The sequence below is a fragment of the Mobula birostris genome, chromosome 10, assembly GCF_030028105.1.
Source record: "Mobula birostris isolate sMobBir1 chromosome 10, sMobBir1.hap1, whole genome shotgun sequence".
Classification (NCBI taxonomy): Eukaryota; Metazoa; Chordata; class Chondrichthyes; order Myliobatiformes; family Myliobatidae; genus Mobula; species Mobula birostris.
This window is the reverse complement of record NC_092379.1, coordinates 118,579,639-118,595,692: the sequence shown is the minus strand read 5'-3', so window position 1 is coordinate 118,595,692 and position 16,054 is coordinate 118,579,639. Positions and strand designations below refer to the sequence as shown.

Below are 16,054 nucleotides of genomic sequence, written 5' to 3'. Positions count from 1 at the left end.
GAGAGGTTTAGAGGACTCGTGGGTCAAATGCAGGCAAATGAGACTAGCTCAGGTATACACCTTGTTTGGCATGGTTGAAGAGTCTGTGAAAATCCATCACTCTATAAAGGATAGAGCAGCACATTTCTGCGCTTTACGACACGGGTTGAAATTAGGCTAGGAAAGGTTTAAGGCTAAAGAGTTCACAATTTCGGAAGTGCAGTGAAATAAATCACGGAGATGATGGGGTGAAACATGGCTTTTGAGTGCTACGAGATGCAATCATTTTGCAGAATATGCGCCTTTTTTCTTTTGAATTATATCTACAAAATTGATTGTTCATCAACATTTATCGATTAAATATATAAACCCATAAGAATGATCAAATTAAATGATTAAATGCAAAAAGGATAATATCATAGATCACTATACTGATGAAGAAATATACTTCAATTCCGCCAGTCACTTGAATCTTTGGTCGGGTGGTGGTAATGTTAGCAGAAGTATTCTATGGGGAAATCGAGCTGCACTGCGAGAGGCTGAAATGGGCAAGGTACCCGCAGAGCAGCCATGCATATGAGTAGTGGAATGTATTAAATCTAATCGCAGACTGAAACTGCTAATGCACTTGTTGCACTTAATCTTTATTTCCACATTGATGATACAGTGGTTTCTGGCCACCAGGATTCCTCGGCGGAGCGGAGGGCGCATTGCCCTTTTAAGCCTGTGTGAACGGGTGGGTGGTGGTCCCGGGCTGTGAGCCGCATGCGCGCTGCCCACTGCGGGCAGCGAGCTGGTTGTCGCCGGGGACTCAGATGCGGCAGCTACAACTTCTCTCCCCCAGCCAGGAGCCCTAGTAAAGATGAAATCTCCGAGAGGAAAAGACATCTTCATCGGGCAGGTGCCGGGGCTTTAACACTCCCAACGTCTCCATCGGGCTCATGAAGCAGCAAGAACAGCAGGTAAAATAAATCCTACTGTTGTCTGATTAAACACAGATCACAATGGCTGCAAGCATTTGCACTGAGATCGGGAGAAATTAATAAAATCAAATTCGAGCATTGCAAAGGCATTAGAAACGTAGCAATTACGGGGTTAAAATAATCTGGGTGAGCATTCCTTCTGACCCGTGGAACCCACCCAGAGTTTCCTCTTGACACATGGACTGGAGTGGTATTCCAGTCTGGTACTTAAAATTTATTTGGAATGCAACTACATTACGATCAGAGTAAAGCTCAAGGATCCAGGTTAGTAGCAGAGGAGCTCGGCTGCAGCAGGCACAGTTGGTGATTTATTAGGCGCTCTACTTGACAAACTTTAAAGCTTTGCTTAGCTATTGGAATTCTGTTACCTTTTCCGTGCTGTAACAGGTTACATAGAGACAGTTCAACCTTTTTCTTCACGATTAAATACCGCCTGGTTTCAAAATTGAAGTGGAAGTTGGAATGATTTGTGTTGTAAAAGAGCCACCATTCTGAAAACTACAATGGAAGCAAGATGCTCGGCAGTTCAGACAGCAGATGAAGGGAGCGAAATGTTTAATGTTTCGGGTCGACGTCGTTTCACCAGAAATGTAAAGAAATTAGACGTGAAGTAAGTTTTAAGTTGTCGCGAGAAGGGGATAGGTAGATGGAGAGAGTAAACGTGGAAGAGGAGGTATCGAATGATACGAGTGGAGACGCAAGAGATCCGCAGATGTTGGTAATCTTGAGCAACACACGAATTGCTGGAAGAACTCAGCAGGTCAGGCAACATTTCTGGCGGGAAATGAACAGTTAACGTCTCGGGTTGAGACCCTACATCAGGACTGGAAAGGAAGGGGACAGAAGTCAGTATAAAAAAAGGCAGGGGAGGGGGAGGTGGAGCACAAGATGGCAGATAATAGGTAAGTCCAGATGGGGGGGGGGGAGGTAGGGAGGTGGATGGGGGAATGAAATGGAATGATGTGAGAAGCTAGGAGATGATATGTGAGAGAGATGAAAGGTTGAAGAAAAAGAAATCTGATAGGGGAGGATAGTGGGTCATGGAATAAAGGGAAGGAAGTGGGAAACTGGTGGGATGCGATGGTCAAGTTGTGAGTGTCTGGGGAAGAGAAGAGAAGGGGTGAGAGAACCACTGGAGTGGGAGAAAGTGGGGCTGTGGGGAATAAGGAAAATAGGAGAGTGGATATCGGAAGTTAGAAAAATGGATGCTCATGCCGTCAATTTGGAGACTACCAACTTGGAATATGAGCTTTGTTCCTCCAACCGGAATCAATAAATGACCCTGCCAGGCTTACAGATGAACTGCTCCCTCACCTGGAAGGGCTGCTTAGGGCACTGAATTGTGGTGAGGGAAGAGATGTAGGGACAAATGAAGGAAAGATATGCCTCATGGTGGGATCCCTTTGGAAATGGCAGAAGATGTAGAGAATGATGTCTTGGCTGTTAAGATTTGTGGGATGATAGGTAAGGAAACCTATCTCTGTTATGTTCGGGTTTGGGAATGAGGTTAGGACATATGTGGGTGAAATGGAGGAGATGCAGATGATGGCAGCTTTGCTTGTGGTGGATGGGAAATTCTGTTTTTGGGAAAAAAAGAGGACAGTTTGAATGTTCTGGACTGGAAAGCCTCATTCTAGCAAGCAATGTGGCAAAGGCAGAAGAAATGGGAGAAAGGAATAGTATTCTTATATGTGTCAGGATGGAAGAGGTATAGTCAAGTGGGTTTATAAAAGATGTTGGTAGGTAATCTGTTCCTGGAAATGGAGACAGAGAGATAATAAAAGAGGAGAGAGGTGTCAGAGATGGACCAAGTACATTTAAGGACAGGGTGGAAATTGGAGGCAAAGTTGATGAAATTGACAAGCTCAGTCTTGGCATGAGTATCAATTTCTTTAAATGCCAGTAACCACTTTCCTCTGTTTTCCTTGTTTCCCCTCTTTCTTTTTCCTCATCCTGGTGGCCCTCTTACTTCTTCCCTTCCCTTACCCTCAGAACCTGTCCACTGCTTCCCTCTGGTTGCCCACCTTCTTCCATTTATTCCATAGTCTACTGTCCTATCAGATTTCTTTCTTCAGCCCTTTATCTCTTCCACCTATCACTTCCTATCTTCTCACACCATTCCCAACCCTTCCCCCACACAACTTCTTACCTTCCCCCTCACCTATTTTCTGCCAGCTTGTGCTCCTCCACCTTCCCTTCCCTTTTTATTTTGGCTTCTACCCTCTTCCTTTCCGGTCCTGATGAAGTGTCTTGGCTCAGGGCATCAACTGTTCATTTCCCTCATTAGATGCGGCGCGACCTGCTGAGGTGCTCCAGCAGTTTGTGTGTATTTCTAATGGTACAAGCGTTGCTGGTTGAGAGGAAGGTAAGGGGTGGACATGCTAAAAGATGAAATCTGAAGTGCCAGGAATGGAGAGAGGTGCCGTGCTCAAAATTTGAGTTGCAAGACTGGATGTCTGGCTAGCTGAAATGGTTGAATTCAACGAAGAGTTCTAAAGGGCAAGCCAGAGGATGAAGTGTATCACTCAAGCTTGCACTGGGCTTTTGAACATCGTAAAAGGCCAAAGAGAAACTGCTCCTGGTGCAAGTGGAGTGGAGAATTAGGGGCAACTGAAACAGAATTGCAGAGGGCTATTTGGCACCGTTAAACTGGTTGTAAAAGAGTTATCCGGCCTAATCCCAGCAGTTGCCCCCAGTTTATTTCCACCCCATTGTCCAGGTACTGAAAAGCTTCATCCAAGTGAAACAGCAAATCACTTCGACATTTAACTTAGTCTGTTAGATTTGGTGCTGATGTAACGGTGATCTCTACATTTGGGGAAATTAAACAAAGCTTGAATGGCCACCTTACAGAATCCCTCTAGCATTGACATACCTGCACTTTAATTCTTTTTACCTTCTCTTTCTGACCTTAACTCTAGCAATTAAATAATTCAACAATGTCAGATAATCAGCCATGCTATTGTTTTATTTTGTATTCCCTGCATTTAGTTTTCTCTTCCCTTCTAGTATTTCTGATTTCATTCATCATTTCCTATTTTTACATTCTCCTGACGTACCTTCAACGTTTTCGTTCTGTCAGCATCACCACTGCTTGCTACATTTGCACACTGAAGAGTCAGAATCAGAAACAGGTTTAATATCACCGGCATATGTCGTGAAATTTGTTACCTTGTGGCAGCAGTACGTGATAATATAAGAGAAAATAAATAAATCAACTACAGTGTATATGGATATTAAGTAGTTAAATTAAAAATTGTGCAAAAGCAGAAAAACCTCTGAATACCCCTTGAAGTTGTGTTAAATCACATTCTTAGGCCAAGCCAACATATGTTCTTTCAAGATTGCTGTTGTTTTTTATTGACACAAGCAGCCAGTCCTTGTATGCTGTTTCTGGGAATCACTATGATTAGAATCGAACATCAAAAATCTGCCTTTTTAAGTTGTACATTTTTGTTTTGGTTGTAATGTCAACTTCAAAAACTATATTTTTTGAAAAATTATCAAAAACTAAAATGTGCTGGAATTGTATCTCATATGATCCAAGTTTTACCTCCCATTTTGAGTCTGGTTAAATATGATTGTACTTAGCTCTTTAGTGTCATTGAGTGCAATAGATTGAAATACAACTTCTCAAAGACTTATCCTTGGCCAGTGATGGCATTATAAAGTTTAGTATTTTATGTTTTTCAAAAAAAAAACTTTGATTACTGAAATCCTGACATGTACTGAACATGAATTAAAATTTGTCATCCAGAATATTGTGATCTTAAACATATGTTTAATCTGGATATTTGCTTTTGACAGAAACCTTCCTGTTCTCTAAATTGTATTGATTTTAAAGATGGATTTTACATTTCCTAACCTAAAGTTTCCTCTTTTTTTGCTGTATTTAGAGTAGCGCCTTGTGCTCAGTACCTTTTTCTTGGCAGTATCACAGTGAATAAGGTGCAGTGACTTATGGTGGGAAGATTACTGGTGCTAGCTTCAGAATTGCTGCCATGGAAACTGTGTCAGGCTGCTGTATTGTAAGGAACATACAGCTGGAACTACCCACATTAGCACAAGCCTAAAATGTATGTATTAGTCATCGGGAAGTTTCCTTATTTATTTCAAATGGAAAAAAAATTCTTACATTTTGGAGCCGGAGAGTGAGAGTACCAATATAACAATTCTGTAACTCCCAACATGGATGCAGATTTCATAGGAGTAAGAAGGAATGCGGCTGTCACAAATTATATGGAAAAACGGGAACAATTGTTGCTGATCTGCAAGGCAGTAATTTATGGGATTGCGGGTGGTCAGATGTTGTGGAGTGAAACAATTCAAATTCCTCTTGTTCATTAGCTGGACTCAGCCTCTCCTGTTAGGCATTAAAGTACTCTTGTAATTTCATGGACACTTATCTTGAATTTATAATGAACCTATTTAGTCTTTAACCAACTTTAAGTGCTAATGTTGGTTTTACAAGTATTTTATTTAATGAAGTAACATGTTATGTGTGATATTACAAGAAGTGCTTTTGTAGCATAGGAGCTCAATGGCCACTGAATAATTTCCAAGAGAAAATGGCAGGAGGTGCATCTTAATCTGGTTTGTAGTTTCCTCAAACTTACATTCATCACAACAGAAATCAATGCTGCAAGCGGAATCTAAAATTAGTGTTTGGTTTGTGTTAATTGTCTTAAAAAGTGACTGCTTCTGAGGGCATTCGTTGGCATTAATATTTTTGATTCATTAATTTTTCTTTAGCATATTTGACAAATGAAAACAAAGATTTAATTACACTCTTAAGATGTAATTAAACAAAATCTTATATTGATTGCAGTTTTACTAGGTGCCTTAACAATTTGTAGCACTGCCTATTTTTAAAGGATACTTGTGGTAAAAAATCAAATACTTGAAATGGATTAAAGATAATGAAATACATAAAGTCCTAACTTTTCCATAGTAATGCATAGCTGCTACTCATTTTGAAATTAAATTTTGTTGTATAATTTTTCAACCAATATGCACATCATTTACTCACTAATAAACATACACAGATCTAAATTTCAGTTGAGCTTGTGTACATATGGATGTCTCAGAGCATTTTCCAGAATTGAGAGGGAAAAGTAAGAGGTATTAGAAAGAAGGATTGGATGAAATGAGTTATTAATTGCCAAAAGCATGGAGAAAGAAAAGGAATTTGAGGTTTTTAAACGCTTCATATGTGCCTGTCATATACGCACAATTGCATCAAAATCAAATTGACTAAACGAAGTGTGCTTCAATATGCTTATTGATTATTGAAATTTCTGTTGTTTTAATTAATGACTCCAGTTACGATCAATTAACCTTTGTAGGATTCAGTACATCCATAGATATTTTGATGTATGTGAGAAATAGTCTCATTCTTTGCATTATTTATAGTTTATTGAGAGTCTGTTCTTAGAACAGAAGGTCTTCACTTTGTTGTATCTGTGCTAAACATTTGTTAGAGTAATAGCAATTCTCCCCTGCCCAGCTAACCTTGCAGAACCATTTATAGTGGATTCCAGTTAATTGGGCCATCGGTTAATTGGGGCAGCTGCTTATTTGAGACAACCCTTAAAGAAAAAGACTAACTGAGAAAGTAGCTGGGATTCCATTTGTTTATTTGGGACTCTATGCCGCTTAATTGGGTCTGGAGACTGTTGCCGAACAGGTTCTAACTAGCGTCAGTGTGTGCCTGTCGTATGGCAATTAGACACTATACCATGCTTAGAGCAAACAGGTTTTAAATAGCGTCACTTGTGTGCGTTTGCATTCAAAAAGCAGTGATTTTTGTCACTGGTAATTGGTGAGTCATAAGCAATAAGCAATTCAGAACTGTTTAGCTCACTGTGGTTTTAAACATTCAGGCTTAGAGATGGCAGAAACTACTTCAGCAGGTTAGGAACTGCAAAGAATTTGAAGGTATCGACAATCATCTTGAATGTTACAGTGAGGATGAAAAGGAGGATGCATAGGTTGAAAACATTGCGTGAAGGCAGTTCATTATCTGCAAGAGGTGTCTGCGATGACAGTCAATCAAAAGAACATGGCAGCGTACACTGGATGAATTCCTCTTTTAGTAGTTCTGGTGGTTTTCTAATTTGTTCTGTTATTTTATTTAAATACATAATTGGTGACTCAGTTAAGTGGTAGTTTGTCTTTTTTTATACTCTTTTAACCATTTTCATGAAACTTTGGCTAGTTTGGGAAGCTACTTAACTGGGCCAAAATGTACTGGTCCCAATGTGTCCCAATTAACCGGAATCCGCTTTATTTCTTTTGTGTGGCAATGTTGCTTTGTCCACAGAATGCTCTAATAGTGCAAATGTACAAAACTGATAATACTGTGAATGTTTAACCAAATCACATTACAGATGTAATTTTTTGTAAATGGAGTTTATTTTTGAAATATTAAAAAATTCCTATACCTGATTTAGGACTATTTGAATTGCCACTGCAACAAGAAACACTGACACATACATGGATTATGGTTAGGAAGAAAGTATCTTATTAACTCTTGCTTATTCCTTTGCAAAAATTTAGAAAGATTTAATCTATATTAGTACTGTACATGCATCAGTTTAATTAAGCTGTTGGTTACTTTGATACATAATACTGAAGTTGCAGAAAAAACTGTACACCAAGGTATAATGCTTATAGAATTCCAAAGGGTTAGGTAAGACAGATGGCAGGCAGATGCTTTTTAGTATCATGCAGTAAATGATTATTAAACCTATTCTGTTATTTTCTGTTGAGAAATAGCAACAACACTTACAAAAATTTATTTAATTGAACTTGGGCTGGTATGTAAGCACAAAAAATTTGGGCTGCCTGCTGGCTTAGAAGCAATTTACCTTCCAGTAAATGCTGTAACCCTCATCAAATGCTGTCTGTGGCTCATACAAAACATAACTTAAGTAAGAAACATGAAAATCTGTAACATTAGAGCGTAAGCTTTTTCTTGGTGTGGGCACATGGTGACAACTGTGCCTCAGTTGGCAGATTCTTCCTCTGGGTTAAGAGAGTCGTGGGTTTAGAACATTCTAGTATGCAGTACCAAGGGAATGCTGCATTACTTATGTCTTTTTTTTTGAAAAGCTTTTTTGAAAGATCCTTTGAAGAGGAACAGATGAATTCTCTGTGGTGTTATGGCTGATAATTATCCAATGATATCATAAAGTTTGTTGTCTAATCTTAATTGTTGTTTATGAAAGCATGTATGATGAAATGGTTCAAAGGAGATTCATGAAAATGATTCCAGGATTGAATGGCTTGCCATATGAAGAGTGTTTGATGACTCTGGGCCTGTATTCACTAGAACTCAGAAGAATGAAGAGTGACCTCATTGAAACCTGTCGAATGGTGAAAGGTCTTGATAGAGTGGATATGAAGAGGATGTTTCCCATGGTGGGAGAGTCTAAGACCTGAGGATACAGCCTCAGAATACAGGGTGTCCTTTTGGAATGGAGATGAAGAATTTCTTTAGCCAGAGAGTGGTGAATCTGTGGACTTCCTTGCCACAGGCAGCTGTGGAGGCCAAGTCTTTATATTTAAGGCAGAGGTTGATAGTTTCTGGATTGGTCAGGGCATGAAGGGATATGAGGAAAAGGCAGGAGATTGGGGCTGAGAGGAAAATTGGATCAGCCATGATGAAATGGCAGAGGAGACTAGATGGACGAAATAGCTTAATTCTGCTCCTATATCTTATGGTCTCATGGAAATTGATTACATTATCATTTTCTATAATGCAGTGGTAATTTTGTCTGAAGATATCTTTAGTTGTAATGTGCTTTAGGAAATCCATGATTTGTGAAATGTGTTATATACTCATTGGCCTCTTTATTAGGTACAAGAGGTACCTAGTAATAAAGTGGTTGCTGAGTGTAAGTTCATCGTCTTCTGCTGCTGTAGCCATCTACTTCAATGTTGGATGTGTTGTGTGTTCAGAGATGCTCTTCTGAATACCGCAGTTGTAATGCGTGGTGATTTAAGTTATTGTCACTTTCCTGTCAACTTGAACCAGTCCGGCCGTTCTCCTCTGACCTCTCTCATTAACAAGGTGTTTTTGCCCACAGAACTGCCGCTCACTGGATTTTTTTTTTGTTTTTCACATCGTTCTCTTCAAACTCTAGAGACTGTTGTGCAGGAAAATCCCAGGAGATCAGCATTTTCTGGAGATACTGAAACCACCCTATCTGGCACCAACTGTCAAATCATTTTGCTGTCAAAGTCACTTAGACCACATTTCTTTTCCAACCTGATGTTTGGTCTGAGCAACAGTTGAATTCTTGCCCATGACTGCATGCTTTAATTGCTGCCAGTTGATTGGCTAATTAGATAAGAGCAGGTGTACTTAGTAAAGTGGCAACTGAATGAATGTTTTACATCTTCCCTCCCTTTTACTTGCCTGTTCTGATATTGTCTAAGCCACATATAATGAGCTGAAGTGATTCATTCAACAAGAAAGCAATGAGACAAGCAAAGAGCTTAGGGACCATACACTAACACTTCATTTCCCACCTGAGGTTTCTTCAAAGGGAGGTCAGGTCGCACTATAGAATTATAGATCACCATGCTTTCTTTGAACAAGACTCCCAGCTGGGGCTGTGGGACTAGCGAATTTAGATTTAAATTTTGATCACTGACAATCTAGAGCTTCTTAATTTGGATCTTTTTCTTTAAGTTGTGTAATTCATTTATTTTTGGGCTCAAAAGTTTAACAGTTATTGCACAAATGCACAAATCTTTTTTATTACGGATAAGACAAGGTGATATTGATATGGTGTTTGTTTACAGCAATAGACTTGAATTTTATTCTATATAATTGTTTTTTTTAAACAAACATTAATTTTAATCCAGGAAGGATGAAAGAATGTCAGCCAATTACCAAGTTGAAATAGTTCTTGATTTGGGAAAGAACTTGTTGATCGTTATACTGGCTTCCTGTCCATTGGAGGATTGACTTTAAAATATTACTGCTGGTTTATAAAGCACTGAATGGTCTGGGGCCAAAATACATCTCCGATCTCTTGCTGCATTATGAACCTTCCTGAGCTCTCAGGTCTTCTGGGGTGGGTCTGCTTACCATCCCCAGGGTCAAAACTAAACACAGTTTCTATGCTGCATGTATCTGGAATAACCTTCCAGAGAACCTGAAGTCTGCCCTAACTTTAAGCTCTTTTAAATTGAGGCTGAAAACTTTTCTTTTCACTGTAGCTTTTAATTAGAATCTCCTGCACTGTAACATCTATTTATCATATCTATTTTTGTGTGATTTTATTCTCTTATATATTGTCTGAAATTTGATGTTTGATCTTTATGTTTTGTTCTATGTAAAGCATTTGTGTTTGAAATGTGCTATACGAATAAACTTGCTTGCTTGTATTGTTCCAATATGTTTACTTATCGTATTCATCCTGGGGTGGATGATGTGGGTTTGGAAGATTCAAACAATGAACCTTTGAGTTTCTGCAGTGCTTTTTGTAAGCGGTATGTACACTGTATATCCAGTGTTAGGTGGAATTGATCTATTAAGATGGTGGAGGTGGCTTTGACCAGACAAACTGCTTTTTCCTGATGTTACTGAGAATTTTGGGGTGTTGCTGGAGCTTATATCATTTAAGCAAGTGAGGTGGATTCCATCACACTTTCAACTTGCATTTTGTACTTGACGGAACGGCTTTGAGTCACTCCTGCAGAATACCCAGTCTTTAGTTAGGTGGCCTGGCCAACGCTAAAGACCCTCGCCATCTAGCATGCGCCCAGTCTTGTTGCTACTATCAGAGAGGAAGTGTGGGCCTGAAGACCCACTCTCAGTGATTCAGGGACAGCTTCTTCCTCTCCATCGTCACAATTTTGAATGGTCCATGGACCAGGAATACTATCTCATCCTTATTCTTTTTGCACTATTCATTTTGTAATTTGCAGTAATTTTATGCCTTTGCACTGTAGTGCTTCCAGAAACAAAAATCAAATTTTCTGACATAAAAGAAAGTGATAATAAAACTCAGTGAAACCACTTTACACTTAAGGAGTTGAATTTGCCAGTAGTAATGCAAGTTGTTGCTTCCTCTCTGGGTGGTAATTCTCACCCTGGTGCTTGCAGTGTCCTGGTATTGTTTGACTTCCATATTTGTTCAAATCCTAAATGTTGTTAAAGTCTTGCTGTGTTAATGTGAAGTATTTAATTGACTAAGGAGCTATGAATGTTATTGTGCAAGCATCTTTGATCTTCATCTTTTGATGAAGGTATGATCATTAAAATATCAGCTTAGACCGGCTTGGGTTTAGAATATGGCCTTGAGAAATGACTGCAATTCCCTGTTGTTGAATTGAGATAATTGGTTTCTAACAGCCATTTTCCTTCAAAGCGTATGACTGGTTGGTAGAAGGTTTTCTCTTTGATTTGTATTGACTAGCGTTACCAGCATTTGTTAGGTCAGAAATATATGAAATGGTAGTTAGGTCACAGCTAGAGTTCTATAAACAATTCTAATCAGTATTTCAAAGGTAGTTTCTTTTAACCAGAGAATGGTAAATGCATGGAACACACTGGTGGGGGTGGTGGTAGAGGTGGATACATTAGGAAGATTTAAAAGACTCTTAGATAGGCTCTTGGGTGAAAGAAAAATGAAGGACTACTTGGGAAGGAAGTGTTAGATTGATCTTGAATATGTTAAGAGGATGACACAGCATTGTGGGCCGAAAGGCCTGTGCTGTGATGTTCTATGTTTTACGTTACAGGAAAGTTAGCACTAGTGAACTTACAAAAGTGATTTATTAGGATGTTTCGAGACGTGCAAAATTTTAGTTGAAGAATGATAGTCCAAACTGGGATAATTTCTCCTCAAACTGGATAAAGTGAGGTAATGTTTTTATTAAATTGAGGTCTAGATAGGGTGAATGGGACTGATTTACCTTCCCTACTGAAGTACTCAGTAATTAGGGAACTTGCATTAGTAGAAAGGAGTTGAAGAAGCTTGTTTTTGCCAAGGAGATGGGGTATTAACTGATGCTTGCAGTGATAGTTGAGGCATAAACCCTCAGAGCCTTGTTTCCAAATGGCATCTTGCTTAGCTTTTAGTGCTGTAGACAGAGAGCTGGAAAATAAGATTAGAGTGAACAGATTTTTTTTGACTAACATTTTGTAGTTAAGGAGGCAAGTTGTGTCATGGACTTCAAATTAAAAGAATTTCAGTACGAAGGTCAGTATGTCTTGTTGCAGTTATATAAGCCTTGTTGAACATAGAACATAGAATAGTATAGCACAGTACAGGCCCTTCAGCCCACGTTGTTGTGCCGACCCTCAAACCCTGCCTCCCATATAACCCCCTCTCCCCACCTTAAATTCCTCCATATACCTGTTGAGACCAACCTTGTTGTGTACAGGATCCTGCTGAAGGGTCTCGGCCCAAAAGGTCGACTGTACTTTCTTTCATAGATGCTGTCTGGCCTGTTGAGTTCCTCCATCTTTTTGTGTGTGTTGCTGTGTACAGGATTAGTTTATCCACCTGAGAGTGACTACTTGCCATAAAGGAAGTACAACATGGAAGTACAACAAAGGTTCATCAGTTAGATTCCTGGGGTGACAAGACTGATGTATCAACTATAATTGTATTCACTAGAACATTGAAAGAATGTGGGGAGAAATAGTTTCCTCAGCTAGTACGTTTGGAATGAAGAGTCAGATTTATAGAGCAGATTTACGACCAAAAAGTCTCTTTAATTCAGGCTGGTGAATCCATAATATTTGCTACAACAGAGCTATAGGGACCAGGTGCTAAATATATATTTTAAAATAGGTAGTTAAATTCTTAGATTAAAAGAATTCAGAATCTGGCAAGAGCATCAGGATAAATGGCATCAGGATAGATGGTGTGATCATCACAGCAGTTTATCAAAGGGCTGAAAGGCCTTTCCCAGTCCTTTGTTTCACTATATAGAGAATGAGCCAAATTGATCAGATGCAAGCACAAAAGGCGAGGGAGAGAGTGGGGTCACCTTCAATCCTTCCACAATTCCATAGCCCACCTACCACTGATGTCTAATTCCACGAGCGATTTCATTAAAGTCGCCTGGATTGATCAAGCCTTATTTTAATATTGCCTTGAAGAAATGAGGTAAGATTGAAAGATTTGGGGAAAACAAATTTAAGTTATTCTGATTAGGTGAATATGGCTGGGAGAGTTTATTCTACCTGTCAATTCTTCAGGCCAACCTCAATACTAAATGAGGAAGAAACTTGTCTGTCAAAATTCAGTGAAATTTTCTGCAAGTAATGTAAATCTTGTCAAGAAAAGAATTGGATTTCAGAAATATAACTGTGTAAAATTTGACACTTTTGCAAAGAGCTTACAGTGTTATCCTAAAGAAACTATTCTCAAAACTTGTCAAAAGGAAAATAGAATGACATAATCATTTGTATTGAAACTGAAATCTATTGGGATATACATAACAGTGTTTTGAGTACAGTTTAAAAAAAGCATCAGATTTATTGCAGATATTTTTTTAAGTTGCCTCATTTGAGCAAAATTCCATCATGATACCATTTTCTTTGTTCCTATTGATCATTCCTGGATTTTGCACCACAACAGTTGGTGGAAAGACAGACGAAATCCCCATGTCCCTGCTCTAAATATGTCAAGCAATGATTTAGCATTGGGACTTATTTTTAAATTTGTTTATTCAAGCTGAGGTTTCCACTTGGATGATTCCTAAACAATAAAAAGGAAGCTATTAAAATTAATTCCAGACACTTGTGCATGAGATTAGAACAATATGTAAAAAGTTGGGGAAATTTCAAAATTTAATCATATTTAGAACAAGTATTTCCATGTATTATGTGTACAATATCATTAACCACAGATTGAAATTGTACTTATAATTTGCTGAAAAAAAATTTTGTCTGCATCTGTTTGAAAAATAATGAGTGTTTTGGTTGTAAAATAATGCACTGTTGGCCCAAAATACAGTGAATTCCAGTTAATTGGGACACATCGACACAAGTATATTTTGGCCCAGTTAACCAGTCGTCTCAATTACCCGAAGTTTCATGGAAATAGATATAGCAAAGGCAAACTACTGTTTAACTGAATAACAAATAATGTAATTAAATCAAATACAGAACAAATTAGAACAGTATCAATAAGACTACAGTGCTATATTAGTTCCCAATAGCTGTTGACAGAGGGATTCATCCAGTGTACGTTGCTGTGTTCTCTTGATTGACTGTAAATGAACAAAATCATCGCAGACACCTAGTGGAGGTGGCAGTCTGCCTTCAAACAGTGCTTTCGACCTTAGCATCCACCAAATTTTTATTTTAATTGTAACATTCAAGATGATTGTCATTACCCTCAAATTCTTTGTAGTTCCTGACTTGTTGAAGTTGTGAAATCACTTCATTTGGACTCATGGCCATTTCTGGCACCTTCAAGCATTGAAACTGTAGTGAGCAAAACAGTTCTGAATTGTCTTACTGTTTATTTCTCACCAACTATCAGTCACAAAAAATGCCTGCTATTTGACCACAAACAGACGCAAGTGATGCTACTTAAAAACTGTCCGCTCTAAGTATGGTGTAGTGTTGAACGGCCACGTGACATGCACGCAACTGACGCTAGTTGGAAAATGTTTGACAACAGTCTTCTGTCCTAATTAAGCGGCATGTGTCCCAAATGTAAACGAAAGGAATCCCGGCTATTTTCTAGATTAGTTTTTATTCTTTAAGAGTTGTCTCAGATAAGTGGCTTGCCTGCTTAGCTGTTGCCCCAATTAACCGGAATCCACTGTGCTAATATAATAGCCACAGGCTGTGATTATAATACATTCCATCATTTCTAAAGCATTGAGGTCAATAATTCATACTCTAAATCTCAGCTGTTTGCATAATTTATTTGAATATATGAGAATATTAAATACATGGTAATAACTTAAAGAAATCTAATTCAATTTGAAGCTGTACAAAGGGGCAAAACTTTTTAAATATAGTATGTGCTTGGTATGACAAAGATGAAAAGATAGAAAAGTTAATGAGCTTTGAAGTGAGGAGATTTGCATATTTTCAATGTATCCTGTGTGGGTTTCTTTTACTAATGTTTGGAATACACTATCTGCATATGACTAGGTTGATTGGATAATGAAATGTCACAAATACAAATGGCTGCCAGAAAAATTTCTTTTTGTTTCTGCTTAATTTACAAAGCGCTTTTGAAGTATTTGAAAACGGAAAATGTTTAAAATTTTCTTCTCTTTAAACTAAAGTCTTTCAATAAATGGATTCAGTTCTACAGGGTAGTCTTGGAGTACTGAAATATTACATAAATAAATAAAATAGAACATTATGGATATACCTGCAGAATGGACAGCCTTAATGGGGGGATAAACGGAAGTAATCTTATTTATTTATTGAGATGCAGTATGCAATAGGCCCTTCTGGCCGTTTGAGCCGCACCACCCAGCAATTCTGCAATTTAACCCTTGCCAAATCATGGGAAAATTTACAATGATCAATTAACCCTCCAACCAGTACGTCTTTGGGCTGTGGGAGGAAACTGGAGCACCCAGGGAAACTCTCACAGTCACGGGGAGAACGTACAGGTTCCTTACAGGCAGCGGTGGGAATTGAACCTGGGTCGCTAGCATTGCAAACCGTTGTGCTAATCACTACGCTACCGTGCCGTGTTTTAGGTCAATGACTTTTCATCAGAACGAGGAAAGCGAAAAATTGAGTGTATTTTATGTTGTAGATAAGGAAGAGGGGTGGTGAGAATAAAGGGAATGCATTTGATAGGATGGAAACCAAGAGACTTAAAGTGGCACAAATGTAGTTAATGCCTCCTAAGAAAAGGTGATGAAGGCTATCTAGTGGTGGCTGAGCTGACTGGAGGAGATATATTGAAAGAGAAAGAGATGAGTGAACACAGGAGACGGAAAGAGAATGAGCAATGATCATGTGTAAGCAGCAAAACATAGCAGCCACTGGAACTCAGAAATAAAAGAAAATGTTACAAAATACCCAGCAGATCACATAGCATCTGTGGAGAGAGGAAGATCTGAGTTAATGTCACAGATGGGTG

General features: G+C 38.7%; 1 protein-coding gene across 1 annotated transcript in view; it reads left to right on the top strand.

The window, feature by feature from the left end:
- The first annotated feature begins 788 nt into the window (after positions 1-788).
- LOC140204581 (actin-binding protein WASF3-like) overlaps positions 789-16,054 on the top strand; it is an 83,155-nt gene continuing 67,889 nt past the window's right edge. The window contains exon 1 of the mRNA XM_072271302.1: positions 789-941. The gene's annotated coding sequence lies outside the window, so the exon portion shown is untranslated. The remainder of the gene's footprint in view (positions 942-16,054) is intronic.